This window comes from Pipistrellus hanaki, assembly GCF_964339955.1.
Source record: "Pipistrellus hanaki genome assembly, chromosome: 1".
Taxonomy (NCBI): Eukaryota; Metazoa; Chordata; class Mammalia; order Chiroptera; family Vespertilionidae; genus Pipistrellus; species Pipistrellus hanaki.
In genome coordinates, this window is record NC_140503.1 from 71,819,642 (window position 1) to 71,847,573 (window position 27,932).

General features: G+C 39.8%; 1 long non-coding RNA gene and 1 gene segment (V, D, J or C); one reads left to right on the top strand and one right to left on the bottom strand.

Moving 5' to 3' along the window:
- The window catches only part of LOC311611518 (T cell receptor delta constant-like), a 312,126-nt gene that overhangs the window by 197,732 nt on the left and 86,462 nt on the right, over window positions 1–27,932 (top strand).
- On the bottom strand, window positions 24,271–27,891 carry LOC311631916. Its single transcript, XR_014796670.1, has 3 exons — window positions 27,808–27,891; window positions 27,566–27,673; window positions 24,271–24,605 (listed from the first exon to the last, which is right to left on the bottom strand). It is a non-coding gene; the product is annotated as an uncharacterized lncRNA (long non-coding RNA).

Sequence of the window (27,932 nt, forward strand, 5' to 3'; positions counted from 1 at the left end):
TACAGGGGCTCATACATGGCATTATAAGCCCCTTCTTTCAAGTAATCTTGTTTAATGGGCTTAATTTCATCTAATACATCAGATCTTAAAAGATATTGGTAACTATTAGGTAGAGGCAAAGTATTGTCAATAGTTATTTTAATAAAAGTGGCTGATGTAATCTTGCCAATATCTGTACTGAAAAGACCCAAAGTTGCAATGGAACATCCTATAACAAACATTCAGTCAGTCTCAAGATTAGTTTCCTCTTGTGGAGATTTTGTTTTTTAATTATTATTTTCCAAAATGTTCAATTCGTTTTGATTCATTTCATTCTAAATACATTTTGTCCTTCTGGGGAAAGATATATGGGTGTCATTGATCTCAAGAAAGTCTCTCCCTATGAAGTAAATTATTGCAGATTTGACTAATAAAAATACATGTTGCCTATCATATTCCCCAGATGGAAGGAACAGGTTTTGATTAAAAACAGGTTTTGTTGCCCTAGATGGTTTGGCTCAGTGGATAGAGCATTGCCCTGCAGACTGAAGGTTCCTGAGTTTGATTCCAGTCAAGGACACATGCTCAGGTTGTGGGCTCAAACCCCAGTAAGGGGCGTGCAGGAGGCAGCCAATCACTGATTCTATCTCATCATTGATTTTTCTATCTCCCTCTCCCTTCCTCTCTGAAATCTTCCTCTCTGAAAAATATATATTTTTAAAAAACAGTTTAATCAGATGTCCTTACCATTTATACAGAACCTTAGTTCTAGGAAGAGGACAACTTAATTGGGTAAGATTAAGAACAGATGAAGTAGTCCCAGTATCTACAAGGGCCTCAGTAGTTTCCCCTTTAATAATCATTTTAATTTCTCCTAAAGAATTAGTAAGGAGAAGGGGAAATGCCCTCTCATAGTTACTGGAGCAGTCCTATGCTTACGTCTATTTCTTTCTCTTTTTTTCCCCCCTCTTTAATGTGTGTGATTAACTTTAAAAAAAAAAATTATCCATATTGCTGCAAGTATTACAGATATACCCTTTTTTTCCATTGACCCCCTCTACCGAACTTCCACCCCCTGCCCAGGTCTTCATGCATTATTCTGTGTCCATGGGTTATGCATAAATGCATATAAGTTCTTTGGTTAACCTCTTCCTGCCTCCCTCTCCTTCCCTCTGAGAATCGTCAGTCTTTTCTTTTGCTAAAGCCCATTTCAGTTTTCTACAGTATTTCTTAAGGTGACCTAACTTTTTACAGTAAAAATAGACTCCTTTTCCCCCTGTCTAAGGACCTTTGGGGACGGTCTGACCTGACTGCTTACATGCTGGGACTGTAAGTTCATGATTTTGGAAGTTTGTCTTTTTCTCTCCTTTAAAGATATCTATGTAGTTTAGCAACCAGAATTGACAGTTCATCACTACATGTTGTCAGGCAGTTTAATTTATGTTGTTTAGTCAAAGTTATAAGCTTTTCATCTAGTTCTTTCAAAAAATGCCAAATTTAGGGCATTTTGAATAATCCTTAAAATTGTCTGGAGACAGACCTGGGTATTGTTTGAAAGTTGTTGATGTTTTTTATTATTCAAAAAAATCAAGCACTGTCTGGTTCACCAGGCTCTCTTTTACTTGCTGGGTCTTGTTTCACTCCATTTTCAGGGCGAGGGAGGGGAGGAGGATGGGGAAGGAAATCTCAGGTATGGCTTGGTAAAGTCAGTGGGCTGGTTCCCTGCATTTTTTCACAGTCTGTCCTTTTTTCTTTTTCTTTTTTAAGGCCTTTCTTTATAAGAGTTTTCCAGTGAATCTTATTTCACCATTTTGTTGCTTTGCTCTCAGAAATTAGTACTTGTATTAATTGAAATAGATCAGAATAGCCCAGATCAAATGTTCTAATAGTCAAATTCCTTTGAAAACCTATTAGTGTTCTAGAGAGGGTCAGGGAAATCTTTAGGTAGATTCCTGAATTCTGTTCTAGCCCAAGGAACAAATACAATAGGTGGTTCCTCTCTGCCTGAGACCAGCTTTTCTCCAAAGGGAGCTGCCGGGTTTTCTTTTCTTTTTTTTTAAATTTTCTTTCCTAGTCTATTATGGTCTGCTTTTTTAATCTCCATAGGGAGCTGCAGTGGTGGAGGTGTAGAAAAGAGAAAGAAGGGGGAGAAGGAAAGGAGAGTAAGTCTGGACAAAAAAAGTAAATGGTACAGAGGGGCTGTTGGGAGAAGAGGAAAAACTGGATGTTGGCATTAAGCAGTTTTGGAAGCCTTCTTTAGTTCAGAGACAATCTCTAAAATTTTATTATTAACTTCCTGAAGAGAAGAAAGTCTCTCTGTGCTCCATTTTATTTATTTTTTTTAATATATTTTATTGATTTTTTACAGAAAGGAGGAGAGCGGGATAGAGAGCTAGAAATGTCGATGAGAGAGAAACATCGACCAGCTCCCACTTGCACACCCCCTACCAGGGATGTGCCCGCAACCAATGTACATGCCCTTGACCGGAATCGAACCTGGGACCTTTCAGTCTGCAGACCAACGCTCTATCCACTGAGCCAAACCGGTTTCGGCTCTCTGTGCTCTGTTTTAGAGGCTGCTCTTTGCCAATTGAAGTAAGCCTCCCATTCACTGAGTTTAATTTTAGAGCTGGCTTTTTTCTCTATTGTGTGTACAAAAATATTAATTTAGGTGTCAGAAGACATCGATTTTGGCCATTTTAAATTGGTATCCCTTCCAGTTAAGTCTCTCCATTTCTGTTAAGTACTTGCAAGTAAAGGTTCTCTATGAACTGTACCTCTACATGAGTATTAATTCCTTGGGATATCGTGTAGTGAGTTGAAGTGTGCTGCTGCTTATGGGAAAGCTCCAAGGAGCTGTCACCTCCAACCTTCTTCCCTGTCTTGCTTACTCTCACTGACTAATACAACTGTGAGGACTAAGAGGACTAGGTAACCAGTCTTTATCTGAGTGTCCCCAGACAAGTCAATTAATTACAGTGGCGTTGGAATTCTCTATGAAGCCCTGTTTGTCTTGAGCAGTACTCTCAGATACTTCCACAGATTTTCTTAGTCACCTAAGAATATCTGAAAATCTACCTGGTGGGAGCATATGCCTCTTATCTTTGGAGCTGAACGAATTCAAACTCTCATTTATCTACCAAAAAGTTTTGTTCAGATTCTCAGTAAGCAATTCCAATTGAAAAGTCAAAATTAAAAACCAACTACCCATATTTTCATGCTGTCCCTGAGTTATCTCAGCCTTATTCTTAGCCTGGGTTATCTCAATTCCTATTCTTCAGTGCCACCTCATGAATTTTTTTTAAAGAACAGATCAAATAAAGTCAGGGCCTTTCACCTTAAGACAAGGAGGTCTGGAATTAAAAACAAACAAACAAACAAAAAAACCCTCACCCAATGCAAAGTGAAGGAGTCAGTGGGACACAATGAGCCCCTGCTGGTACCAACCACCAGGTCCAGGTTTGCAGGGTGGTCCTAGATGGGCTTCTTTGGAATCCTGCCAACTATGCCTATCAAATGTCAATGTAAAAAATGTACAAATCTATAGAGAATTTTTATGAGTTTGAGCCAAACCGATAATGATTTCCAGGAAGTAAGATCCCAACAGACTGAGAAAATGCTCCAAAGAATGGCAGTTTTGCTGCTTATTTTATACACTAAAATCAAAGGAAGAGGTGTAAAAGAGGTTTATGAAACCCACTGGTAGATTATGGGGCAGGAGAAAGCAAAGTGGGGAAATCTCTGTGATTGAATTAAAAGTAAAATGGAGAGCCTTAACTGGTTTGGTTCAATGGATAGAGAGTCGGCCTGCGGACAAAGGGTCCCAGGTTCGATTCCTGTCAAGGGCATGTACCTTGGTTGCAGGCACATCCCCAGTAGTATTTCTAGCTTTCTATCCTTCCTCTCTGAAGAAAAAAAAAATTTTCAATAAAATATATATTTTTAAAAAGTAAAATGGAGTGGCACACACTATTTTTACATTGGTGGGTACAGGATAGTTAATAATTAGCATTCATAGCACATAAAGATGGTACAAGAATAACAATGAATGACTCTGTGGTCTTGTGCTCTGATGTGGAGGTTGTGCCTTGAGGGGCCTGGAAAAGTTTACTGACATTTCAAAAGAATGTTATTTTAGATGCAAAAATACAATATACAGATAGATTAAGGGAGCAAGAGAAACCAAAGTGGGGAAATCTCTGGGATGGGTGAAAAGTAAAATGAAGAGACATTATTTTTTACATTGGTGGGTACATATATATAATGGAATATTACTGAGCCATAAAAAAAGAATGAACTCTTAACATTTGTGACAGCATGGATAGAGCTAGAGGGGATTAGGCTCAGTTAAATACGTCAGTCAGACAAAGACAAAAAACATACGATTTCACTTATATGTGACATCTAAAGAACAAAATAAATGAACAAACAAAATTTAAATAGGTTCATAGACACAGACAGTGGACTGATGGTTGCCAGAGGGGAGGAGGGTTAGAGGAGTGGGAGAAAGAAATAAATAGAGTAAACACTGCAAATTGGTAATTACAAAATAGTCACAGGGATGTAAAATACAGCACAGGAAACATAGTCAATAATATTTTAATAACTATGTATGGTACTAATTAGATATTGGAAATATTGGGGGAATACTTTGTAAAGTATATGATTGTCCAACTACTATGTTGTACACCTGAAACCAATACAAAATAATATTAAAAGTAAACTGTGATTGAAATCTTTAAATTTAAAAAATGATTCACTGAAAACAATTAGAAGGTGGAAAAATATCTGATTAGCTCTATCAAGAAAATAAAAAATATTGTAAAAAAGAAAATTATAACTACAAGCTCAGTAAAAATTTAAATAATTACAAAAAATGCAAGGAATAAATTCATACAAATAAAGTTGAAAACTTGGACAAAATTTAAACTTCCTGAAAATTATAACCTAGCAAAACTGACAAAACATTAGAAATTCAAAATTTACATATAAAGAAATGTTAATCTCTATACATATTGTTTTACAGACAGTTACATCAAATCCAAGACCAATACTTTCCATGTTATACAAACTGTATCTGATAATTGAGAATAATAAAAACAAGAAAGCTACTCAATGCATTTTATGAGACCAACAGAATCACAATGATAAAAATAAAGATAGATGACAAATAAAAATTATGAAAACAATTATAACTTCTAAAAATATTATCAAACTAGTATTGAACGTTATAAAGTAATGGTAATAACCACAATTAATTGGGATTTATTCAAAGCATATAAAGAAGGTTTAATATCAGTGCAACATACCACATAAATATATTAACTATTAAAAAAAGTCACTAAATGCAGAAAACTAAATTTGTCAAAGGAACTTCCTTAATTTGATAAAAGGAATCTTTGAATTTGTTTTTAAAGTCAGATATTAAAAGCATTCTCTTAAAAACTTCAAAAAGACAAAGGGTTTTAATATTATCCTTTCTAATCTACATTGCACTGAATGTCTTAGCAAGTGCAGTAAAATAATACAATCATTAGCACTGAAAAGAAAAACACAACTATCATTAGTCATAGATGGCTGATTCCATTTCTGGGGGAGGAAATGTATGAAATGAGCCTAGAATATCTTTTCATCCCAGAAAACTAGGAAGCTATTAAAAACTACAGAAACCATGTGAAAAGGCTAGGAGCCAGACTGAATCATTTTTGTGGAACAACAATGGGATAATAAGATACTGAAACCAAGATACTGAAACATATTTAAATCCATGGATTCATAAAAGAATCCTCAATTATTTGGGGGGATTTGACCTAGTTTGCTTGGGATTTGTCTAGGATTATTTAGGTGTTAGCTCTGAAAGATTCGTGTCCTAGAAAACCCCATTATCTCAGGCAAGCAAGGATGACTAGGCACCCTGTGTTGGGGTACCCGCAGGAGGAACACATGAGGCCAAAGTGGTAAAGAATTATGAATTTATTAGGTCATCTGGATACCAGATAGGCTGATCCCCAAAAGAGCAATAGCACCCAGGGACAGAGAGTCAGAGATTTTAAAGGATTCGGGGGGGTGGAGGGGTTGCTTTTTCTGGACAGAGAATTCTCTGGGTGGGTCCTGAGGGAAAAGATAATGGTTTTAGCAAGTGGAATGTGGTCTTAGCAATGTGGTCTTAGAAAGTGGGTTGTGAAGTGGTTAAAGGTCAGTTACCCGGGGAAGGGGTATTGATTCAATTATTTGATCAAACCTAAAACCTTACCAGGGAACCAACTAATTATTCCAAAAACTGATAAATAAATGGAAAGAATCACACACTTAACCCCAGAATGATTGACAAGGAAAATATTATCTTTACAGAAATATTTCAGTTAACAAATGAAACAGAAATGATATAATTAAAATATCATTATATTGCCAAACAACTTCCTACCAAACAATAGTTCTAGTCATTGCTTATCACCAGTCACTAACAACATATCCAGTCACACATATCCAGAGAGAGAGAGAGGACACATTATGATGTGGGGGGAGGGGGTTGCTTCAGAAATCAGGATTGTGGGAGGTATGTGGATATGCCGGGTGGTGGGAGTTTAGATTAACAATATTGGCCATGAGTTGATAATTGTGAGAGCTGGATGGTAGATATATGTTTTTTTCATTACACTAGTCTTTCTTCTTCTGTAGATGTTTGAATATCCCATGATAAAAACTTTAAGCCGAAACCGGTGTGGCTCAGTGGATAGAGTGTCGGCCTGCAGACTGAAAGATCCCAGGTTCGATTCCAGTCAAGGGCATGTACCTTGGTTGCTGGCACATTCCCAGTAGTAGGTGTGCAGGAGGCAGCTGATCATTGTCTCTCTCTCTCTCATCAATGTTTCTAACTCTCTATCCCTCTCCCTTTCTCTCTGTAAAAAAATCAATAAAATATATATAAATAAATAAATAAATAAATAAATAAACTTTAAAAAGAATGCAGTTAACATACAAATAAATCATCAGAAATGCAAAGACTTCTATTTACAATATCCCCTCAATATTATTTAAAATAGTTAAGTCAGGAAAGAAAATAATGTCAAACAATGATGTTTAAAAAATTAAGGTACACTTACACGGCAAAGTAATATGAATCTATAAAAATCTCATTTTCACATACAATTAAAAATGACATGATGGCCTATTCATACACATAATGTTCAACAGGAAAAATACTTTTAATATGATCCCAATTCCTTTAAAGTATGAATACCTGCCTTAAAAAATACTGAAAACAATATAACAAAATGTTATCAGTATCTATCTCTGGATAATGAGCTTATAGTTGGATTTTACTATCTCCTCTATACATTTTGAATATGTCTACATTGGACAAATTTCCTTTCATAATAAAAACATATTACATGTTATATTTTTATTGAAGAAGAGGCCTGGAGAAAGAGAGGTAGAGAACAAACACAAGGCAGCAGGGGAGGTGACTAAGTTTGCATAAAAACACCACTTCTGCTCTACAGCAGGAGGTTACAGGGCCACCCAGCTTCAGAGACACTGCAAAGGCCTGTCAGTGGCAGCAGAAGGAGAGCCATTTTGCCAGTGGGAAAAGCCACAGGATGCACCCAGGGGCACCTGCCCTTATGCACAATCACAGCCTTCATCTCCCTTGGTAGGGATCCTGCCAAGGAAGAAGCCTAAGGAAGGAATTTTGGGAAAGAATACAACTGGACTGTGTTTTTCTTCATTTTCAGGTCAAAACCTGGCATTTGTGATTCTTTCTTGTGAGCAATGTCAACAGATAAGTCATTTTTTCTTATTTTCTACAGGTTCTCACAATATCAATCCATAAATCAACAAATGCAGTGTATAAACAAGAGAGGAAATCTGTGGCCTTGAACTGCGATTTTACAGTCAGTTATAATTATTATGTGATGTGCTGGTATCAACAGCCTTCCCATGACAACATGATTCACATGATTTGTCTTCTGAAAACATGAAGTCCAGGAAAGGGTGCTATTCTTTGGTGTTCAGGAAAAAAAGACAAAGCATAAAACTCACCACATCAGCCTTGGCACCTAGAGACTCAGTTTTCTATTTCTGTGTTGTCACAGATTCCATGGGAAGTATGGTGATAAGGAGAGCCTTACAAAAACCCCAGCCCTCCATGTAAGTCAGCACCTGTTCCAAGAGCATAGGAAGCAACAGGACAGGAAGAAGGTGGACACAAGACATGGTGGGAGGCACTGGTGGGTCTAGAGAGGAAGCTAATAAATCTTCTAGGAGTAATATTCCCACATTAGCTATCAAAGAAAGAATCATAGTTATAAGAACCTAGCTTCAGGAACATCTTCATCTCTGAATCTGATGTCTAAGGACAATAGCATAGCTGATGGAGGTTGTCTATGTCTCTTCTGTCTGCTCAACATCTATCGCCCCTTTTCTGGTGACAACATCCTGATTTGCCTTGGATAATTAAGCCTCACCTCCTCCTACCTAATTGTTGAGTTTGGATGAAAGTGATCCCACCTTGAACCCCTGGTCAATTTCTCTGACCACAATGATTGGTTCAAGAATAAGTACATGACCGAAGCCCATATCCCATATTACATGATGACAAAATGTAATGTGATATGTTAGGTGGAATTCTGAAACAGAAAAAAAGACATTAGGTAAAATCTAAGTAAATCTGATGAAGTATGTACTTGAGTTAATAACAATATATCAGTGCTGTTTTATTAATATGGCAATTGTATCTTTATATGATACTAGAGGCCGGTTGCATGAAGGTTCATGCAATAGGCCTTCCTTCCCCTGGCTGCCGCCACCGATTTTCCTCCGTCATCCAGGACCCAGGCCTTCGCTCTGGCCTCAGCCTCCCTGCCAGAGTCTTTGCTCCAGCCAGGGCCTTCAGTCTTCACTCTGGCGGGAGTGCCACTCCTGTAGCTCCCTCCACCCCCCACCCTCATTGCAGGCATCCCACACACCACCCCCTCCCCCTTACCCCTCCAAGCCTGCATGTGTGCTGCCCAGAGGCCCATAGTGTCTGGGGGGTGAGGCTGCTGCCATCTTTGTCAGGTTAATTTACATACTCACTCCTGATTAGCTGGTGGTCATCACAAAGTGATGGTCAATTTGCGTATTTCTCTTTTATTAGTGTATATTAATAAGAAGGTAAACTGTGTATAGAGTATATGGAAACTATCTTCACAACTTTTTTGTAAATCAAAAACTATTCTAAAGTAAAAATTTTATTTTAAAAACTTATAAAACTGGCCAAAAAGGTTGCAGTTTTGATTTCCAGTCAAGGCACATACCTAGGTTGTGGGTTTGATCCCTAATCAGGGCATATGTGGGAAGCAGTCAATCAATGTTTCACTTTTACATTGATGTTTCTCTCTCTTTCTGTCTCTTCCTCTCTAAAAAGCAATAATTTTTTAATGGAGCTATAATTCTTTTATTCAAGGAGTTCACAGTGTACTTGGGAAATTAGGCTTGTAAATAAATATTAGAACACGGTGTTTCAGTAATACTGCAATTATTCCTATCGGGTCAACTTTCCTTTCCTTTCTTCTTTAACTGCTGTATTTTCCTGGCTCCAACCTTATTCTGTTTCTCTCCACACTATGATTGCAATTAATATGCTTGCTTCTAGCCTTGCTTTTGCTCCAACTTCATTTTACTCAAATGATCCTTGGGCAGTGTAAACTGAACAAAAACTAAAACCCATTGTCTCTTCACCTCCCCCTACTCCAAGCTCTTCTCTGTATTTTTTTGTCTTAGTTAATGATACCACCATGCCTAACAGCTCTGTATAAAAGGCAAATTAAGTTATTTTATTCCATTTCTCAAAATTTCTCAGACTTCGCATGACACAAGTCAATATATGATGTGCCTTTAGCTACCAATCCAACCTCCTCTCCTGGCACATCTTGTATCAACATTGACTTTCTGAAAATACCAAACTACTAAACTGGGGAAATATCTTGAGTTATTACCTCCTTTGCCTCTATCTCTCCCTGTCCCCTTCTCTTTGTTTGGAATTTCCAACCTCATCACCATCTCCTGCTCATGGTCCTGACATCTCCTTCCTGAAGCTTACCTTGATCTTTCAGGAAAATTTCAGTTTCCTTTGAACTTGGTACACATCTCCAGAAAAGCAATTATCTCTTTATGTTATAATAGCTTTTTCCTTTAGAGGACTCTAATTCATGAAGGCAAGGATTATGTCTCATATCCACTGCATGACACAGAATATGACAATAGAAGACTCTCAAGTTTACTGTGTATTTCTTACATTGCTTCAATCTTTCTCACTCAACTGTGTCATTCTTGCCTCCTAAGTAGTCTAGGTGTTCCTTAAATGCCCAAGCAGGCTTCCACCTCTGGGTCTTTGAACTTGAACAATCATGTCCCAGATGTCTCTGTTTTGTACACCTATGTACAGAAATCTACCTTTCAGGTCCCTGCTCAAATGCCATTTCATCAGAGAGGTCTTTCCTTCAGTCTTATGAAAGATAGTACTCACCCATACGTTCCTCTTTTTCCTGCCTCACATTTTTTCATGGCAATCAACATTAGCAGACATTATATGATATATTTGGTGATGTATTTCTTTGATGTCTATCCACCAGAATATAGGCATAAAAAAAACAGGAACTTGTTTGAATTATTCAACAAATGAAAAAGATCTGATGCATGTATAATTGAAAGAATGATGTTATTTATCACTTAGACATGATACTGTCTTTCTGTGTTTCATTTCCTCTTCATCTGCTTTTATTCTCATCAAGCCATAAATCTGGGATAGACACATAAAAATTAAGACACAAAGCTCTAAGAGTTGTCAAGTATAATAAGGCTGAGTAAGCAATAATAAAACTTGAAAAGAAGCAAAAGTTAGCAAACCATATATTAGATTTGTTTCAAGAATGTGTTTTATCTTCTAATTCATTTATTCAACAAATATTTATGTGCTGGATATGATATGGATAAAAGGGCACCCTAGAACACTGCTGGTGGGAATGCAGAATGGTGCAGCCACCATGGAAAAGAGTGGGGAGTTTCCTCAAAAAATTAAAAATGGAATTGCCATTTGACCTAGTGATCCCACTAATAAGAATGTATCCTAAGAAACCAGAAATACCAATCAGAAAGAACATTTGCACCCCTATGTTCATAGCAGTAGTCCAAGTCCCCATAAGTGAATGAATGAAAAAGCTGTGGTACATCTACACAATGGAATACGATGCAGTGGTTTAAAAAAAAAAAAAAAAAAAAAAAAAAAAAGGAGAGAGAGAAAGAGAGAGAAGAAACTCTTACCATTTGCAACAGCATAAATGAACCTGGAGACTATTATGCTAAGCGAAATAAGTCAGTCAGAGAAAGATAAGTATCACATGATCTCACTCATAAGTGGAATCTAATGAACAAAATAAACTGATTAACAAAATAGATCCATTGACATAAAACCATGTAACAGACTAATGAATTTCAGAAGGAAGGCAGGGGTAAGGGTAGGTGGGGGGGGGAGATTAATTGGGAAACTTATTTGTATATATGCATAGCCCATGGACACAGACAATAGTGTGGTGAAGGCTTGGGAGGGGTGGATGTGGGGTGAAGGGGATCAATGTGGGGGGGAAACAACAACATAAAAAGGAGAAATCTAAAATACTTTCAACAATAAAGTTAAATAAAAATCTAAAAATACATTTTTTTAGATGTCTTCTTATTCATTTATTCAACAAATACTTATGTCACATCTATCATGAGTTCTTTTTGAAAAGTTAAAAGCTGTCTCCTACATTTGTATCACTGTTTATAGTTTACAAGGTCCTTTCTGACTCTTATTTCAGTGTATCCTCATAAGCAATTCTTTGAAGTAGGCAGGTCTTATCATAGGAATGAGTTGGATACCAGATTGAGGATCATTGGGTTGTGAAAATTTTGAACTAGGAAAGTATTCCATCATTTTATTGTTGAAACAACTATGTATAGAAGCCTATTATTAAGCTATTTATTTCACCTCAGAGAGCTATAATGCACACATTGTCCATCAGTACCAGTACATTAATTCTTACTTCTGGGATTCCCAGCTCACTCATAACGTCAGTTCTAATATGAATAGTTCATAATAAAATGTACAAACTTGGAGAACAGGCACAATGCCTTCTCTGTTTCTTATACTTACATTAAGGTTCTCAACACACTGTGGGTTCTCCATGTAATTAGTAAAGAGAATAGATATTAATGTAAGAATATCTCTATTTAGAAAGTATTTAAGACTGTGACAGCTAGCATTCAAAGATGGCCTTTCAATGAACCGTGCAACTCAGTATTCAGATTCTTGTGTGGTCCCCTTCCCTTGAGTCTGGACTGTCTGTGTGACTTGATTTGTAACCAGCAGAATGCAGAAGAAGTAATGTTGTATAACTTATGAGACTTAAAGAGAGGGGAAAAAATGATTTTCCATATTAATACCCAAATCAAATGTCAAGAGATTTCTTGATTTACTCCTACAATGAAGCTACATCTGAAAGAGCTGTTGCAATTGTATTCACCACCTGATTAAATTTACAATAAACCTTTGTCACTTTTCAAGATCCATCTATATTCTGCTCAGGCCAAATAGATGAGTTGAACGAAGATATGTTGAAAATCAACAACCTTGCATCTTCTAAGTCCTTTATGGAGGCACTAATCTCTACCGTTTCTCTAGGAATTCAGTACTACTTTGGATTTACTATTTTGGGATACAGAGGCACTTCAAATGTTTTCTACTTGTCTTCACTCCACTGAGATCAGATAGCCTTGCCATTTGCTGAGTGTGTCCTTTCCATTAGGGATTCTAAAACTTGGGAAACAACCATGAGGTGGGCTCAGAGCCCCACTGAATACACTGTGAGATGGACCTGAGCCAAAATACCATTAATCATTTGACCTCAGTAAACTCCTATTCTATGCAATGAAGAAGATGGTTCTGTTTAGTTATAGAAAAGTCTTGGGATATATGAAGGAAAAGGGGAAAAAAATGTTGTAATACTGCATATATAGTATGCTACATTTTTATGTGAGAAAAAGAGAAAAGGAGCATATAATCATATTGCTTTTATTTGTATAAAGAAACATTGGGCAGGTTTTTAAAAAAGAATAAAAATGTTTACTTGAAGATAATGAGTGGGGACAAATGGGAAGAATGGTTAAAGCAAGATTATTCATCCTTTCCTCTTTATAGCATTTTGATATTTAAACCATAAAAACATATTAATAATTTTAAATATAATAAAGAGAATGTCACCTGCACATAGTAAAAAGAAAATGATGATAATAAATATAAACTCCTATTCTGATAATTAGACAAGAGTACCAATTGGGTTTCCATAATTTAGTATCATTTCAGAGCCAGTGTCCAGAAATTCTCCAAAAGTCTGGTTATTTTTCCTTCCCCGGTTTTATTAGAGGCCTGGTGCATGAAATTCGTGCACAGGGGTCCCTCAGCCCAGCCTGCACCCTCTACAATTCAGGAGGTCTCAGGGGATGTCCTACTGATCGCTTAGGCCCACTCCCCATGGTTCTCTGCTCTCTGTGGGCCTAGAGGTTTCGCTGCAGCCATGGAGATGAAGGCCCCATGCCCTGCTGTCCATTCTCTGCCTGCTGCTGCCATGTGCCATGCAAAGGAAACCCCAATGCCCTGCAGTGTGTTCTGTCTGCCAGGCCTGGGGGCTTCACTGGCACCGACACACTAAGTAAGTCCCCGTGCCCTATTGTCCTGGCTCTGTGGGGCCTGGGGGTGTTCCTGCTGCCTCTGTGCTAAGGAAGCCTCCAAGCCCCACTGTCTGGGCTCTGACTGCTGGGCCTGGGGCTTCTCCCGCCATCACCCTGCAAACAAAACCTCCATGCCCTGCTATCTGGGCTCTGTCTGCCGGGCCTAAGGGTGCTCCCTTCGCCACAGCACTAAGGAAATCCCCAAGCCCTGCTGTCTGGCCTCTGTCTGCTGGGCCTGGGGCTTCCCCTGCTGCCATCTTGCTAAGGAAGCCTCCATGCCCTGCTGTCCAGGCTCTGACTGCCGTGTCTGGGGGCGGATCAAAAACCCCTCTGGAGGTGGATCCAGACTTGCTGCTCCTGCAGACAGGCGGGACACTCCCGCAGCAGAGCTGAGGGGACTGGGCGCCACCATCTTGTGGCTATGGGGGCTGCCATTTTGTCATGGAGGGACAGTTAATTTGCATATTACTCTTATTAGATAGGATATATATATAATTTTTTTTGTAAATGCCTGAAGGTTTTGTGGGGAAAGGAAAGGGAAGAAAGAAAACTTACAATACCAACTTCTGGTGACATAATTTTTTAAAATTTTTCAGTTCTTTTGGCATGTATGATACCTCATTATTTTATTCATGCCCTATAGGGCCTGCCAGGACTTGAGTCTGGTTATAGATATAGAAGCAATAAAAGGTATTGGAAATGTGTCTTGAGGAGTCTCAATATTTCCCTGCGGGAGATGTTGTCAAGGGTTCTTCAAGCAAAAAGGGACTAAATTCTTCAGTCAGCTCCTGTTGGTGGCAAAGGAGACTGAGGGGCTTCAAGGGCCTCAGTTTCATCAGAATCTGCCCATTTGTTGCCATCTCAATTTTCAGGGCCCTAATTTGCCACAATCAATGCCCTAATTTTAACCATAACAGACCTTGAATTAAATTGATATTATAATCCAGTAACCCATGGGACTAGTGATCTAACTAGTCTTCAGGTTTGGTTTTCAGAAATATCAGACTGACAGCCACAAGAAAGAAGGATTTCTTCAGGGAAGTCACAGAAACTTCCCAGTTCCTTGCCTGGACCTTAGGCTGAGAATGTATTGCCCTGAGTTCATTATTTCCTTCCTCTAATTTTCCTTGTGGCACTTAAAAGCCACACACAGTCCTTATACCTTTTTAAAATATATTTTTATTGATTTCAGAGAAGAAGGGAGAGGTAGAAATATCAATAATGATAGAATTCTTGATCGGCTGCCTCCTGCACACCACCTTCTGGGGATCAGGCTCGAAACACTGGCATGTGCCCTGACCAGGAATCGAGCCAATTCATAGGTCAGCGTTCAACCTGAACCACACTAGCTGGGCATTCTAAATTATTTAGTGGCAATGGGATCACTAATGCCTAGTCAAATCAGAGACTTAATACCAATTTCCCATCCTTAAGGTTATGTTCTTCTGGATCAGTTCAAAACCAATAATGGTTTCACTTAAGGATCAGCCAGGTTAGCAGAACCACTATGAATAAAGGGCTGAGGACTTATTTCTGAAAACAGACTTTACAAATGCAGAAGGAGCTGGAGAATGGAAGGACTGGAAGAGGGAATCAGAGGATCAGAAAAAGGTCATTAGCCTGCCTGCCTAAAGCAGTAGCACAGAGAGACAGACAAGTTGGGACTTGGAGGAAAATCCAAGAACCCAAGCACTTTCAGCCACTGAACTGGAACTGTGAAAAGGGTTCATTGAGAAGTGTGTGGAGTTACATCTGTGAAGCTACCCCTTCAGTCGAACATCTGGTGATAGGCCTGGGTCACTGTCGGTCAGCAGGGCCAAGAGTCAGAAAGATTAGCTGGGCACAGAGTGGAAGAGAGCAAGGACAATGTGGGACCTGCTGGTATCTCTGCATCTGTCACAGTGCCTGACCACAGTGGCCTTCTAAGTGGGCTTGCTACTGCTTCTCTTCTGCCTTCCAAAACGTGTGCAATTTCAACCTGTGGTCAGCTCTAAGGCATAAATAACTATTCATAGAAGGTGATTCTGGGAAACACAGTTATCTGCTAACCCAGATCGATCAGTGTGATCCAGTACTCCTAAAGTGCTTGTCCTTATCCCAGAGCTAGAAGCAGTAAGTATGGGCAGAAAGAATGCAGAGAGAAGTGTCTGGAGGCTGATCTGTGATCTTGTCACTGGAGCTGAGTCACAATCTTTGGGAGATTTGGAGGCAGCAGTCAGGGCACACAGGGAATGTTCCTCTCAAATAACAATGTTGATCTGTATCAACTGGAAGCCCTTTTGGAGGCAGTGAAACTAAAAGCAGCACTATAGGATATAACGAACAAAAGGCTCATTTCTTGTATCAACTTGGTTTTTGGAATGGGGATACTAATAGGAGAGTGAACAGAATCCCCAGGCCTCATCAATTCTAAAATGCAGAAAACTTTATTCTGAACTGTTTTACACAGACAGTGCTTGCCTTTCAGTGGCTCAGGCAGGACTTATTAAATAAGAGAGAGAGAAAGAGTGAGAGAAAGAGAAAGGCAGGAGGAGGAGGAGAATGATTCATAATGCAGCTCCCTAAATATGTTTGCCTCTTCTTGCACATGATTCCCAGATCAAACTCTCAGCCATTTATCTCAGTGCAGTGGCTACACATGCTCCCCACCACCTGCCTCCTGTCCCTAAATTCTATAACCTAGGTCCCAGCCACACTCCCAGCCAATGACTCAGCCGCCTCGATAGAGCCAAGAACAGAGCAGGGAAACTGTCTGCAATAGAAATTCAGAGTTCCCAGCACCACAGCAATGCCTTTTGGCTTGCGTCAGATGCATCTCCTTTAAAGAACAAATAAATTTTATGAACCCCTAGCATTAACTACATTACTTTTAACATACAGAAACATTAATGGCGTTTAAATGCTACATGCTTAGTATCTTTTATCAACTATAAAGAAAATACAAGTTAAACATGCACAAAACTTCAAAACCAATAAAACTTTAATGATTTTAATTCAACATAATAAATCAAGTTTTGCTGAAACTTAATCATTATTTTGAACTGAGCAGATGAAAAATACATATGTGATGTTGGGTTCTACTTATCAACTTGATCTTCTGATTTTATGCATAGTTTTCATCAATGTTATTTTTCTTTTGTTCAAAATTAAATTTGTATTGAATTGTTAATCCAATCCCTTGATGGGCCAATCAATTTATGATGCATCAACAGTAAATTATTGAAAGAAAAACTTAAACATTTTTATTAAAAAGTTTTAATGTTGGCATTCTAGCAGATGTTTCTCTTTTTCCCCTTAATGAATTTTTTTTTATAACGTAACTACTATTATACCTATTGCTAATCAACTGTAGCTAAATGGTTTATTCAAAAGATGAACTCTACACAATATAGCCATGTGAATGGTGAATACAATATTGATCATACATTGTGTTTCACATGCTTATAGCCTCTAACTTGTGATGATTCCGTTTTCCTATAATTGTTTTCTATTCAAATTGCCTGACCTTTATTTTATTTAACCTTCATTTAGTGAAAATATTACTAAACAAGCAGAGGAGGACATTGGAGTCTTATGGTAGTATTTTCTTCTAAGATCACTATTAAGACAAGCCTCACCATGAGTCAGTTGCATTTTATAAGAAATTCAAATTCCTACAGTTTTGCATAATTCAAGGCTGATTGTCCCCCTAGGGGGAAAATGAGAAATTGGTTTACCGAGCATATATATCTACAATTTTATAGTATATTTATGTGTAGATGCCACTCTTTATTTTCTTAGCATTATCTATAACTAGTGACCTGGTGCATAGATTTGTGCACATTGAAAGTAAATTAATTAGAAGGTGGCTGGTGGGGTGGGAATGATGAGTTAGGCCAGAAATGCACCTGAAGCCAACCTTCCATGGTCCCTCCCCAGAGTCTGAGGAGTGAGTGGGGTCCCTCCAGCAGGTGGGTTCCCTTGGCCTGGCCTGTAGGAATTGGGCCAAAACTAGTTTTCCGACATCCTCCAATGCACTCTGCAAAATTGCTGTCATATAGGGTGTGGAACACAAATGCAAGTGTGCAATAAGCCAAATTTGGGGCTGACAATGCCCCAGCAACACCATAACCCATAGCTGAAGGTGGAATTGTGCAGCCCCATGAGGAATTGGGCTCCCTCCTATATGGTTTCAGGGTGTGTCACCTGAAAACCACCACTGCCAAGTCACTACAGCTCAGCAACTCTCTGGTGGTCAGTGCACATGATAGTGACTGGTTGGATGGACATAGGGATACTCAGCATATTAGCCTTTTATATATATAGATATTAAGCAATTGCTTGTCTTTAATGGTAAGATATGTGAAGGCAGTTATCTGGCTTTCTTTGTAGCACTGAATTACAGCTAATATCTGTTTAAAAGCTATTTATTTGGGTATACAATTTTCAGCATGAGCTCTGGTACCAACTCTTAATGAATGCTAATATAAAAAGGCAAAGCAATTTAAAATTATCTTTACATGACCGTAAAAAATAATAGCACAAAACTAATCCATATCTCTTACAGAAATTCTCATAAATCAAAATGTGCTCACTACATTTCTCCTGTAGATTATTATTTCCTTAGAGATATCATGTTAGAGCAGAGTTGAAACTCAATCATTTTTCTTGTGTCTCCTCCCTTTGTACATGAATTTACTTAGGCAAATTTTCAGTGTCTTCCTATTAACCTATAGTCTCTCTACCTTCTCAATCCTGTGAGAAGCCTTATCACACTGGGGAAAATGGTACCATATGTTATATCCAGCAGGAGTTCCTGCAGCATATTAGCAGCAAAAAGACACCTGCTATTGAAGCAGCTAATACAACCCACCTTTAATCCAAGCCTTAACCATGTCTTCCTCCCAATGCACACCATGCTTCTACCATGTTTCCCCGAAAATAAGACATCCTCCGAAAATAAGACCTACTTACAGGTTTCCTTCTGAGTGAAATATGAGGCATCCCCCCAAAATAAGCCCCCCACCCCCCTAAACATGAGAGATTTGGTCCACTGATTCTGAAAGAAATGGAGTTACAAGAAATTCACCAGGAAATTCAGGAATTGGATTGTTATGATGATGTTCCAGAACTTGATGACATGATTGTCATTGAATAAATGAGTAAATTCTTGATACTGTAGAATTCACAGTTTGTCTGGTTTGTGTTGACAACTCCCGTACTACCGTAACATATACAGGAAATAAATTTCCTTTATTTTCATTTAACAATAAATATGTACCGTATTCTTCTTCATGGAAAAATAAGACATCCCCTGAAAATAAGACCTACCTAGCGCATCTTTGGGAGCAAAAATTAATATAAGACACTGTCTTATTTTCAGGGAAACAAGGTATTATTTGTTGTTCCTTCCATCTGAAACAGAATAGAAATTTCTAAGTGTAAAGACAGTAGCAATATTACCAGATATAAAAATGCATATATGTCTACATAAATTTTAGTACATAAAGCTAAAAGATTTTAATGTCCAAAATTGATTTAATGAAAAGATTTTTAATAATGTTAGTTTTTAAAAAGTACATGAGTTGTATGACAGTCAAATGTTAATATATTTAATAGATAAAGAGTTTATATAAATGAATAAGGAAAACATTTGCCTGATAAATATAGAGCAAAAATAAAATACAAAAATTACATATAAATTGTTAATGAATATTTGAAAAAAAATTGAACCACATTTAAAATAAAAAAGTAATTGAAAATAACTTTCATATCAAATAATATAGATTTTTATGAAACAATCACTATCAAAAATTATATTTTGAAAAATTTTAAATCATCTATGGGGAAAAAATCTTGCTCTAAGATAAATGGATAACAAAATGTAGTATACAATATGGTCACAACAAAAAAAAATATATACTTAAGACCAATGACTAAAAGGAAATATAACAAAATGATACAGTTATTATAGCTTGGTAGTGGAATCATGGGTCATGTCCTTCTTTTTTATAATAATACTAGAGGCCCAATGCACAAAATTCATGCACTGGGGGGGGAGGGTGTCCCTCAGCCCAGCCTGCACTTTCTCCAATCTGGGACCCATCGAGGAATGTCCAACTGCCCTTTTAGGATCAATGCCTAAACGGGCAGTCTGACTGCCCTCTCACAATCTAGGACTGCTGGCTCCCAACTGCTCATCTGCCTACCTTCCTGATTGCCCCTAACTGCTTCTGACTGTTAGCCTAATCACCCCCTAACCACTCCCCTGCCAGCCTGATTGATATCTAACTGTTCCCCTGCCAACCTGTTTGCCCCTAACTGCCCTCCCCTGCAGGCCTGGTCACCCCTTACTGCCCTCTCCTACAGGCCTGATCCTCCCCCCCCCCCCCCCCCCGCAACTGCCCTTCCTTGCATGCTCGGTCACCCCCAACTTTCTTCCTCTGCTGACCTGGTCACCCCTAACTTCCCTCCCCTTCAGGGTTGATCATCCCCAACTACCCTGCCTTGTAGGCCTGGTCCCTCCCAACTTCCTTTCCCTTCTGGTCATCTTGTGGTAGCCATCTTGTGTTCACAGGGGGGCAGCCATTTTTGACCACATGGGGGCAGCCATCTTCTGTATTGGAGTCATCACTCCAATTTGCATATTACTCTTTTATTAGATAGGATTAGATAGGATAGAGGCCTGGTGCATGGATGGAGACCAGCTGGTTTGCCCTGAAGGGTGTCCCGAATCAGGGTGGTGATTCTCTTGGGGCATGGGGTGGCCTGGGTGAGGGGTAGTTTGCAGGCCAGCCACACCTCCCATCAACCCAAGTGGAGGCCCTGGTATCTTAAATTCATTTATCTTCTATAATTGAAACTTTGTAGCCTTGAGCGGAAACTAGGGCAGGCCAGGGCCAGGGGAGAGCTTGGCTTCTTCCATCATAAGGGAAACCCAAGCCTCCTGCTTGCTCCATGTTCACAGCCATTTTGGGGGGGATTTATTTATCTTCTATAATTGAAATTTTGTAGCCTCTAGCAGAGGCCTGGGCCAGCCAGGGTGTGCAGAAAGCTTGGTTCCTCCATTGCCGGGGAAACCCAACCCTCCATGGCTGAAGCCATCTTGGTCGGGTTAACCTGCATACTCCTTCTTGATTGGCTGGTGGGCATGGCTTGTGGGTGTAGGGGAGTGGTGGTTAATTTGCATGTTACTCTTTTATTACCGTATTTTCTGGCATATAAGACGACCCCCTAATTTTACAGTTAAAACATAAGTTTAGGCCTATATTCGTTGTATAAGACTACCCCCCACTTCTGAGGCAACACCAGTTCTTTTTTAATAGACTGCCTCTCTGACTCTGGCCAATCTGAGCAGGCTTTTTATGCATGCAAATCATACATGTTCTGTACCCGAAGCTACACTGTGTTCTAGTAAAAAGCCTGCTCAGATTGGCCAGAGTCAGAGAGGCGGTCTATTAAAAAAAGAACTGGTGTTGTCTCGGAAGTGGGGGGTAGTCTTATACAGTGACTATAGGCCTAAACCTATGTTTTAACTGTAAAATTAGGGGGTCGTCTTATATGCCAGAAAATACAGTAGATAGGACTAGAGGCCCAGCATGTGAAATTTCTGGCAGCATGCATACTGAAAGATTAGCAAGGCATAGAGCCATAAACATTCATCTTGGGTTCCTGCCTTCCAAAAAAAAAAAAAAAAGGGGGGCCAATGAAGAAGAATTGTTTTACCAATTATTTCATAGCAAAATGGAATAACTTGCCCACCCACACGTGCCCCACCACTCTGCCTTGACACCCTAACCTCTTCACCCAGAGCTCGAGTATGCTGGCCCTGCCCCTGACCCCTCCGGCCTTCTCTGACCACTTCAAGCCCCATCCTTAGTTCTGCTAGTTGACTGGGACTGGTCCTGCCTCCTCCAGGCGCCTCCCCACTTAGGCCCCATCTTGGTGCTGGAGAGAGTATGGAAGCCTCCGCCTGCTGTGGAGTTTCAAGCACCACTTCTGGCAGCATGCATACTGTACTCCTTCCCCTGGCAGGTGGGCAGTGTGAGTGGTGGGTGGCAAAGGACTGGTGAAGGGGGTGCTATGAGCTCTTACCCCCATCTTCCTCTCACCCCCACCTTCCCCACCACAGGATGATCCTGCCTCCTCTAGGCACCTCTCCCTTTCTGCCCCCATCTCCGGAGCAACACGGTGGCTCCGCCCAACTGCGCACACAGCCTCCTGTTGAATGGTCATTACGGCATGAGGGCGCCAGGACCGTTAGCATATTAGTTCTTTATTATATAGGATGTAATTATAATTTTACCTTCCATGAACCCATATAATGAGAAAGATAATCTAATAAAACCACCTTTTAAATACTAAATTATAAGCACTTAAAATATTCCTAGTTTCCCTTAATGTTGGTTGTCTAACATAAATTTGCTCAAATCTCTCTAGAACACATATTTATGTATACCAACCCCATATTAAGAAGTTCCTAAAGTCTACTGCCTACTATGTAAATTAGAACAACCTTTACTTCCGAGGTTTTTTTCTGAATCTGTTTTAAACATCAAGTAAAGCTCTATATTCTTTTTTTTTAAAATATATTTTATTGATTTTTGTACAGAGAGGAAGGGAGAGAGATAGAGAGTTAGAAACATCAATGAGAGAGAGTCATTGATCAGCTGCCTCTTGCACACCCCCCACTGGGGATATGCCCACAAGCAAGGCACATGCCCTTGACCGGAATCGAACCCGGGGCCCTTCAGTCCCCAAGCCGACGCTCTATCCACTGAGCCAAACCGGTCCCGGCTCTATATTCTTTTTGTTCAACAATTCAAGCTACATAGTCTATTGAGCCATTTTTAAATAAAAATAATGCTTTGTTTCTAAACAAAGGACAAGGCAGAAAAGATGTCTACTGCTAGGGGATAGAGGGAGCAATCTAAATGACTGCAGAATCATGTTTGGCCACTGTTCCCAAAAATCTCAACTGAATTTAATCACTCTGAGTGACTATTTACACCAAGTGCTCTGCCAGGTCATGAGCATTACAATGAGGGGAGTTGAAAGATTAGCAAGGCATAGAGCCATAAACATTCATCTTGGGTTCCTGCCTTCCAAAAAAAAAAAAAAAAAAAAAAAAGGCCAATGAAGAAGAATTGTTTTACCAATTATTTCATAGCAAAATGGAATAACTTGCAAACATTTCTATAAGCAAGCATTCCCTGGAACAAATCTACTGCTAGGTAAATACTCTATCCTCCCTAAAATAAATAAACAGGAAAAACAAGAAGAGATCACTACAATGCTCTTTGGAAATAAAAACACCCTAAAAACTGTGAAAATGTCCCTGTCCTGGCAATCAAAAATTCGTTGTTCAACAATTCTTTTCCCCAGAAAGATAGTGAGAAGACCCTACTGGCAGGCAGAAAATTTGCCTTTTAATCATGACCCTCCAGAGCTAATTATGAGATCTTTGCACTTGCTGGCCTCAGTTTCACACCTATAAAATAATGCAGACCAGTGGGAAGGTGGGGGAGGGGGGGATAAGAGACCAACAGAAGAACTTATATGCATGCATATAAGTACAACCAACAGACTGAAGACACTGGGGGTGGGGGGACCAGGGGGAGGTTAGTTGGGGGGCGGGGGAGAAGAGACATATGTACTACTATTTGTAATACCTTAAACAATAAAATTAAAAAAAAAAAGAAGAAGAAGACTAAGATTTCTAGCTCTAACATCCATGGTTCTAGGAGGAGCTCCCCCTGGTTGGTCCCTGGAGGCAACAGAGACTTTGGGTTAAGTGAACTCAAGAGTGTCAACACTAAATGGGGACATAGTTCTTCAAGTAGAATTTTGACACTCTGCAAGTACTTTGGACCTTTAAAATAATTAGTTGGTCCCTGGGCTCTCTCTTATAACTTTAATATTTACACTATGACAAAGTAAGTGCTCATTAGTGTTTGAGCCAAAGCAATACCATTCTCTTTATTCATTCCAATGAGCTTATTTTATATTTGTAAGAAAGAGCTGAAGAGATAGAGGCCTGTGAGGTATTTGCCTAGCCAAAATAGATCTCAGGTGGAAATAAATTTGAAAAGCACTAGCATAGGACATTGTGAAAGTTTCTTCTTACATATAACCTTCAGCTGGCAAGATCCAAATAAATGACTTCCAACCGACCCTGCCCTGTTTCAGCTCATACGTGCTCATGGCTCCCTGAAGGGCCCAATCAATTCATTCTCCAAATATAAGACCACCAGAGAACATGGGGAGTGATGGTGGGCAAAGGGCCCAGTGAATAACGATGGCAAAGATCTCTTCCAAATGTCTACCTCCTCAACAGTCCAGGTCCTGCTTAGGACTGCCTTTTGTTAGCTACATTCTTTCTAACTATGATGAGTGTCCCAAAAAAGAAGACTCCCCCGCATATGAATTTGTGATATCTTCCACTCCATTCTCAGTGGAGTAAGTCGCAATTCCACTTAGATTCCACCCAGAGGCACATTCGCTTTCAGTAGACTGATGTGAGCTCTCACCTCCCTGGATCAGCTGTGATTTTATGGAGGGATGGGGCACTTAGCAGCTGGTTCTGAAGTAAGTGCTGTCACTCAAAAGGGCAACTTCATGAATTTGGGGCCTGTATTCCATCTGACCTCTCTGGCTCCTTCTGAAACATAAAACAGGAAACAACCTGGTAAAGCTCAGCAGAGGTCTCTGAGGATTCATTCTGTAAGATCTTCTTACACCACAGGAAATTCTCCTCCAAGGGAGTATGATGCTCTGCACTTGTGATCAGAGTGTGTAGCTGAGGGTGGACGCCACTGCCCAAGACCAGGGAAAAGTTGCTCCTCTGTAGTTCCAGGAATTGGTCAGAGGGACAGCAGTGCTATTCCAGTTGGATGTTGTCTCTAACATCAAAAAATGAGCATGAGCATGAGCATGATTTGCATGTGAAATTTCCCAGAATTCCTTATTTTAGCTTAAGACTGGCTTTACCTATAGGTTAATAATTTACATGATAAAATTTGATACACACACACACACACACACACACACACACACATTTCCTCCACTAAAAGAATTACATCTCTACTAACCTACTGTGAGATCTGAAATTATTATCCATTAGTCACACTTTGGAGTTCAGCCGTTTAAGGTACAGATTAAAATGCAAATTTGTTACTTAGAGAAGTAGCTTGTGGAGCCTTATTGACTATTAATGCTTCAGTATTGCCAGAATGTCAGGTCAAGAAATTTGGGTTAAAAATCAACATTCCAATAAATGAAGAAATGACTTTATATAATGTATTCAACTTATGAAAATGGTAACACTAAAAGGTGTTTCCAAAATATACATAGATTCCAGATCATTTGGGATGAATGAATGCATGTCAGATCCTTGATATTCTACTAATGGAAATTAGTTTGAGGACATGTTTAACCTTTGAGATTTCTGTCGAGAAGAAGGATTATCTCCCCTGCTCCCCTGCTGTCAGAATCAGAACATTAGCAGGGATCGGATGCAGATTGTAATTTGGTGTAATGGACATATATGACAGAGTAGAAAGATGTGATATAACTTTTTATAAGATACATGACCTTGGCCAAGCTACCTGAGCCTCAGTTTCCTCATCTATAAAGCTGGGATGTGGACAAGAAAAGTCATTGTGAAGTTTTTATTCATTAATTCTCTATTCAAGAATCTCTCCCTCTTTCCTCCATTCACACCCATCAGAGAGAGGATTGGCTGCTGGGCTGGCCAAGGTCCCTATTATAGCCTGACTTTGAGCTAGGAATGTCAGGGCACACCATGGATCATTCTTTGCTCGCCTGTCCACAGGTTCACAGTGTTAATGACATAGTTACTCCGAAGGGATAACCTTTTGGTGCTTTTGCACTAGGTTGTATGTCTGTCTGCTTTGCATGTAAGAACCACCTTAATTCAGACTGGAAGCTCCAAGAAGGCAGGGCTTCTTTCCATTTAAAGGGTTAAGTATGCTGCCCAATAAAGAACCAATCACACATGGGGGCTAAATCATCAGTATTATGATTATGATGCCATGATATGAGAGATTTCTTACAAGTCTTCTTTCTCATGAATCACTGCCTCCCATATCCTATAACAACAAAACCAAACTGCAAACACCACCACCACAGAGGAATCTGGGTGTGCAGGCCAAGTGACTAAATACTATTATCAACCAGGGTGAATCTGATAGCCTTCGGAGCCTGGAAAGACACTTTCCTGTGATCCCTCCACATTTTCAAACAGGGAAAACCAAATTCAGTTTTTATGTTTTACTGAAGCCAGCTTCCAGAGGAAAGGTGAATCAACAGCCTTTGACTAGCTCCATAATGGTCTTCATCCTTCAGACAGGGTTCAAACCTGTCTTCTAACCAGAAGTCCACACACTTCCTACACCCAGCTGCTTTGCCCTTGCCCCAGCTTTAACTGATGATACCTTGCTCTTTGGATTAAGTTCTGTGGCTTGTTTTTGCCTCACAAACAGTAATTCTTCTGATTTGATCCCAAATCAAGAGAGCCTATATCAGTGGGCAAGTCCCCCGCAGAGCCTCTGAGGCTAGCTGAAGCTGAGAAATTTGGGGATCTCTGCCAACTTTATCACCCCTCTCCTCTGAAAGGGTAGAAATCCCTAACCTCTCCTGGTCCCCTGTGATTGTGGGGAGTCCTGCAACAGTGATTCCCACTCCAGAGGAGCCCATGAGAGACTGGTGTAGAGCAAGCTGAGACTGCCCTGCCCCCTGGGGAAAGTGAACGGAGTACAGGCCTTGGCTGGAGGTCACTCTGCCATTGATTTTCCTCACGGGGTCCAGCCTGTCAGGGGATAAAGTGCAGCAGTGGGTTTGGGTATGTGGTTCTCCCACCATCCTGCTTCTTGGAGATTTGATGATCCCTGAGAGAGATTTAGTTAAGGAACTGCTGCAATACTGACTGATTCCAACCCTAAGGACACCGAAGGACAGCTGGCTGCTGAGAACTGTGATAGTGGCTGTGAAGCTCCCTGCCTCCAGCCCTGCCCAGGATACAGCCCCAGGCCTGGGTCTCAGCGCGAAATCTGACAACTCTTGGTGGAGGACCTGGGGTCTTAGGGGTGAGGCTTTAGGACCATGGAACACTGGGGAGGAATCTCCCACCTCCAAACAATTCCTCAGCCCTTAGCAAAGACAGTGGTGGGTAGAAGAGGAAAGAGAACTATCTGGTCTATCCTTCCCTCTTTGGGGTATATGGCCATCAAAATTGCCAGAACTTTAGACCTAGACTAAAATTCTGTCTCTGGCATTTATTAGCTCTAAAACTTTGGGAAAGTTATTTAACTTCCCAGGACCCCCTTGCTCATAAGATGGGAATAAAATATATATCGTGGTTGTTGTAAAAGTTAAATGAGTCCGTGTTGTAGTAAAGTTAAAGGTAAATGGTAGGTGCTCAATGACAATTAAATTGCCTTCTCCACTTGCCGGCTCATAAGTTTGAGGTTAAACTCATTTAACCCCAGAGAAGACGTGATCGGGATGGAGGGAGCAAGTGGAACATTCACAGGTCATGGCTCCCATGAAACTGTGTCAGGCAACAAAACACCCTCACAACCTCATGAAATTCTGCAGAACTTTCCTTGTTGTGACATTTTCAGAAATGAAGAGAGATAGACCCAAGGTATAAAGACTATGATTGTTAGCTTCACTTAGGTTCCAAGACCAGGATCTAATAGAGTTTGGAGGGCTGTTTGGTTGTGCAAGTGAGGTGGATAATACCAGGGTCCCCAGCCCTTCTTCAGGACATAGCTGAAGCCTGACAGTGGCTGTGCCATGTTCTGGCACCTATGGAATTCAGGCACTACCTGGTACCTACTCTTCCTGGCAGTCTCTGTCTGGAGAACATAAGCCCCCAACAACAGGACCAGCCAAGAGACCAGGCTCTAGAATATGTCTACTGCAGCTCTTTATCTCATGTGGTTTGCTGAGAGAGAGAGAGAACAAAAGACAAAGAGATGAATTAAAGTAATAAAAGCTTTGCCACTTTATTTACAACTCAGCTAAACAAATTATACTGCCTCCACAGACATTCTGAGGATTCAATGAATGCTGTAATACCTTTTGAGCTCTTTGTGATCACATGCTTTGCCATTACAAGTTATTTTCCTGGAGAGTTGATATCAAAGCTTCTTGTTCCTTGTCTGTAAACATAAGCAAAGGCCAATTTGTGTAAATTGGAATTA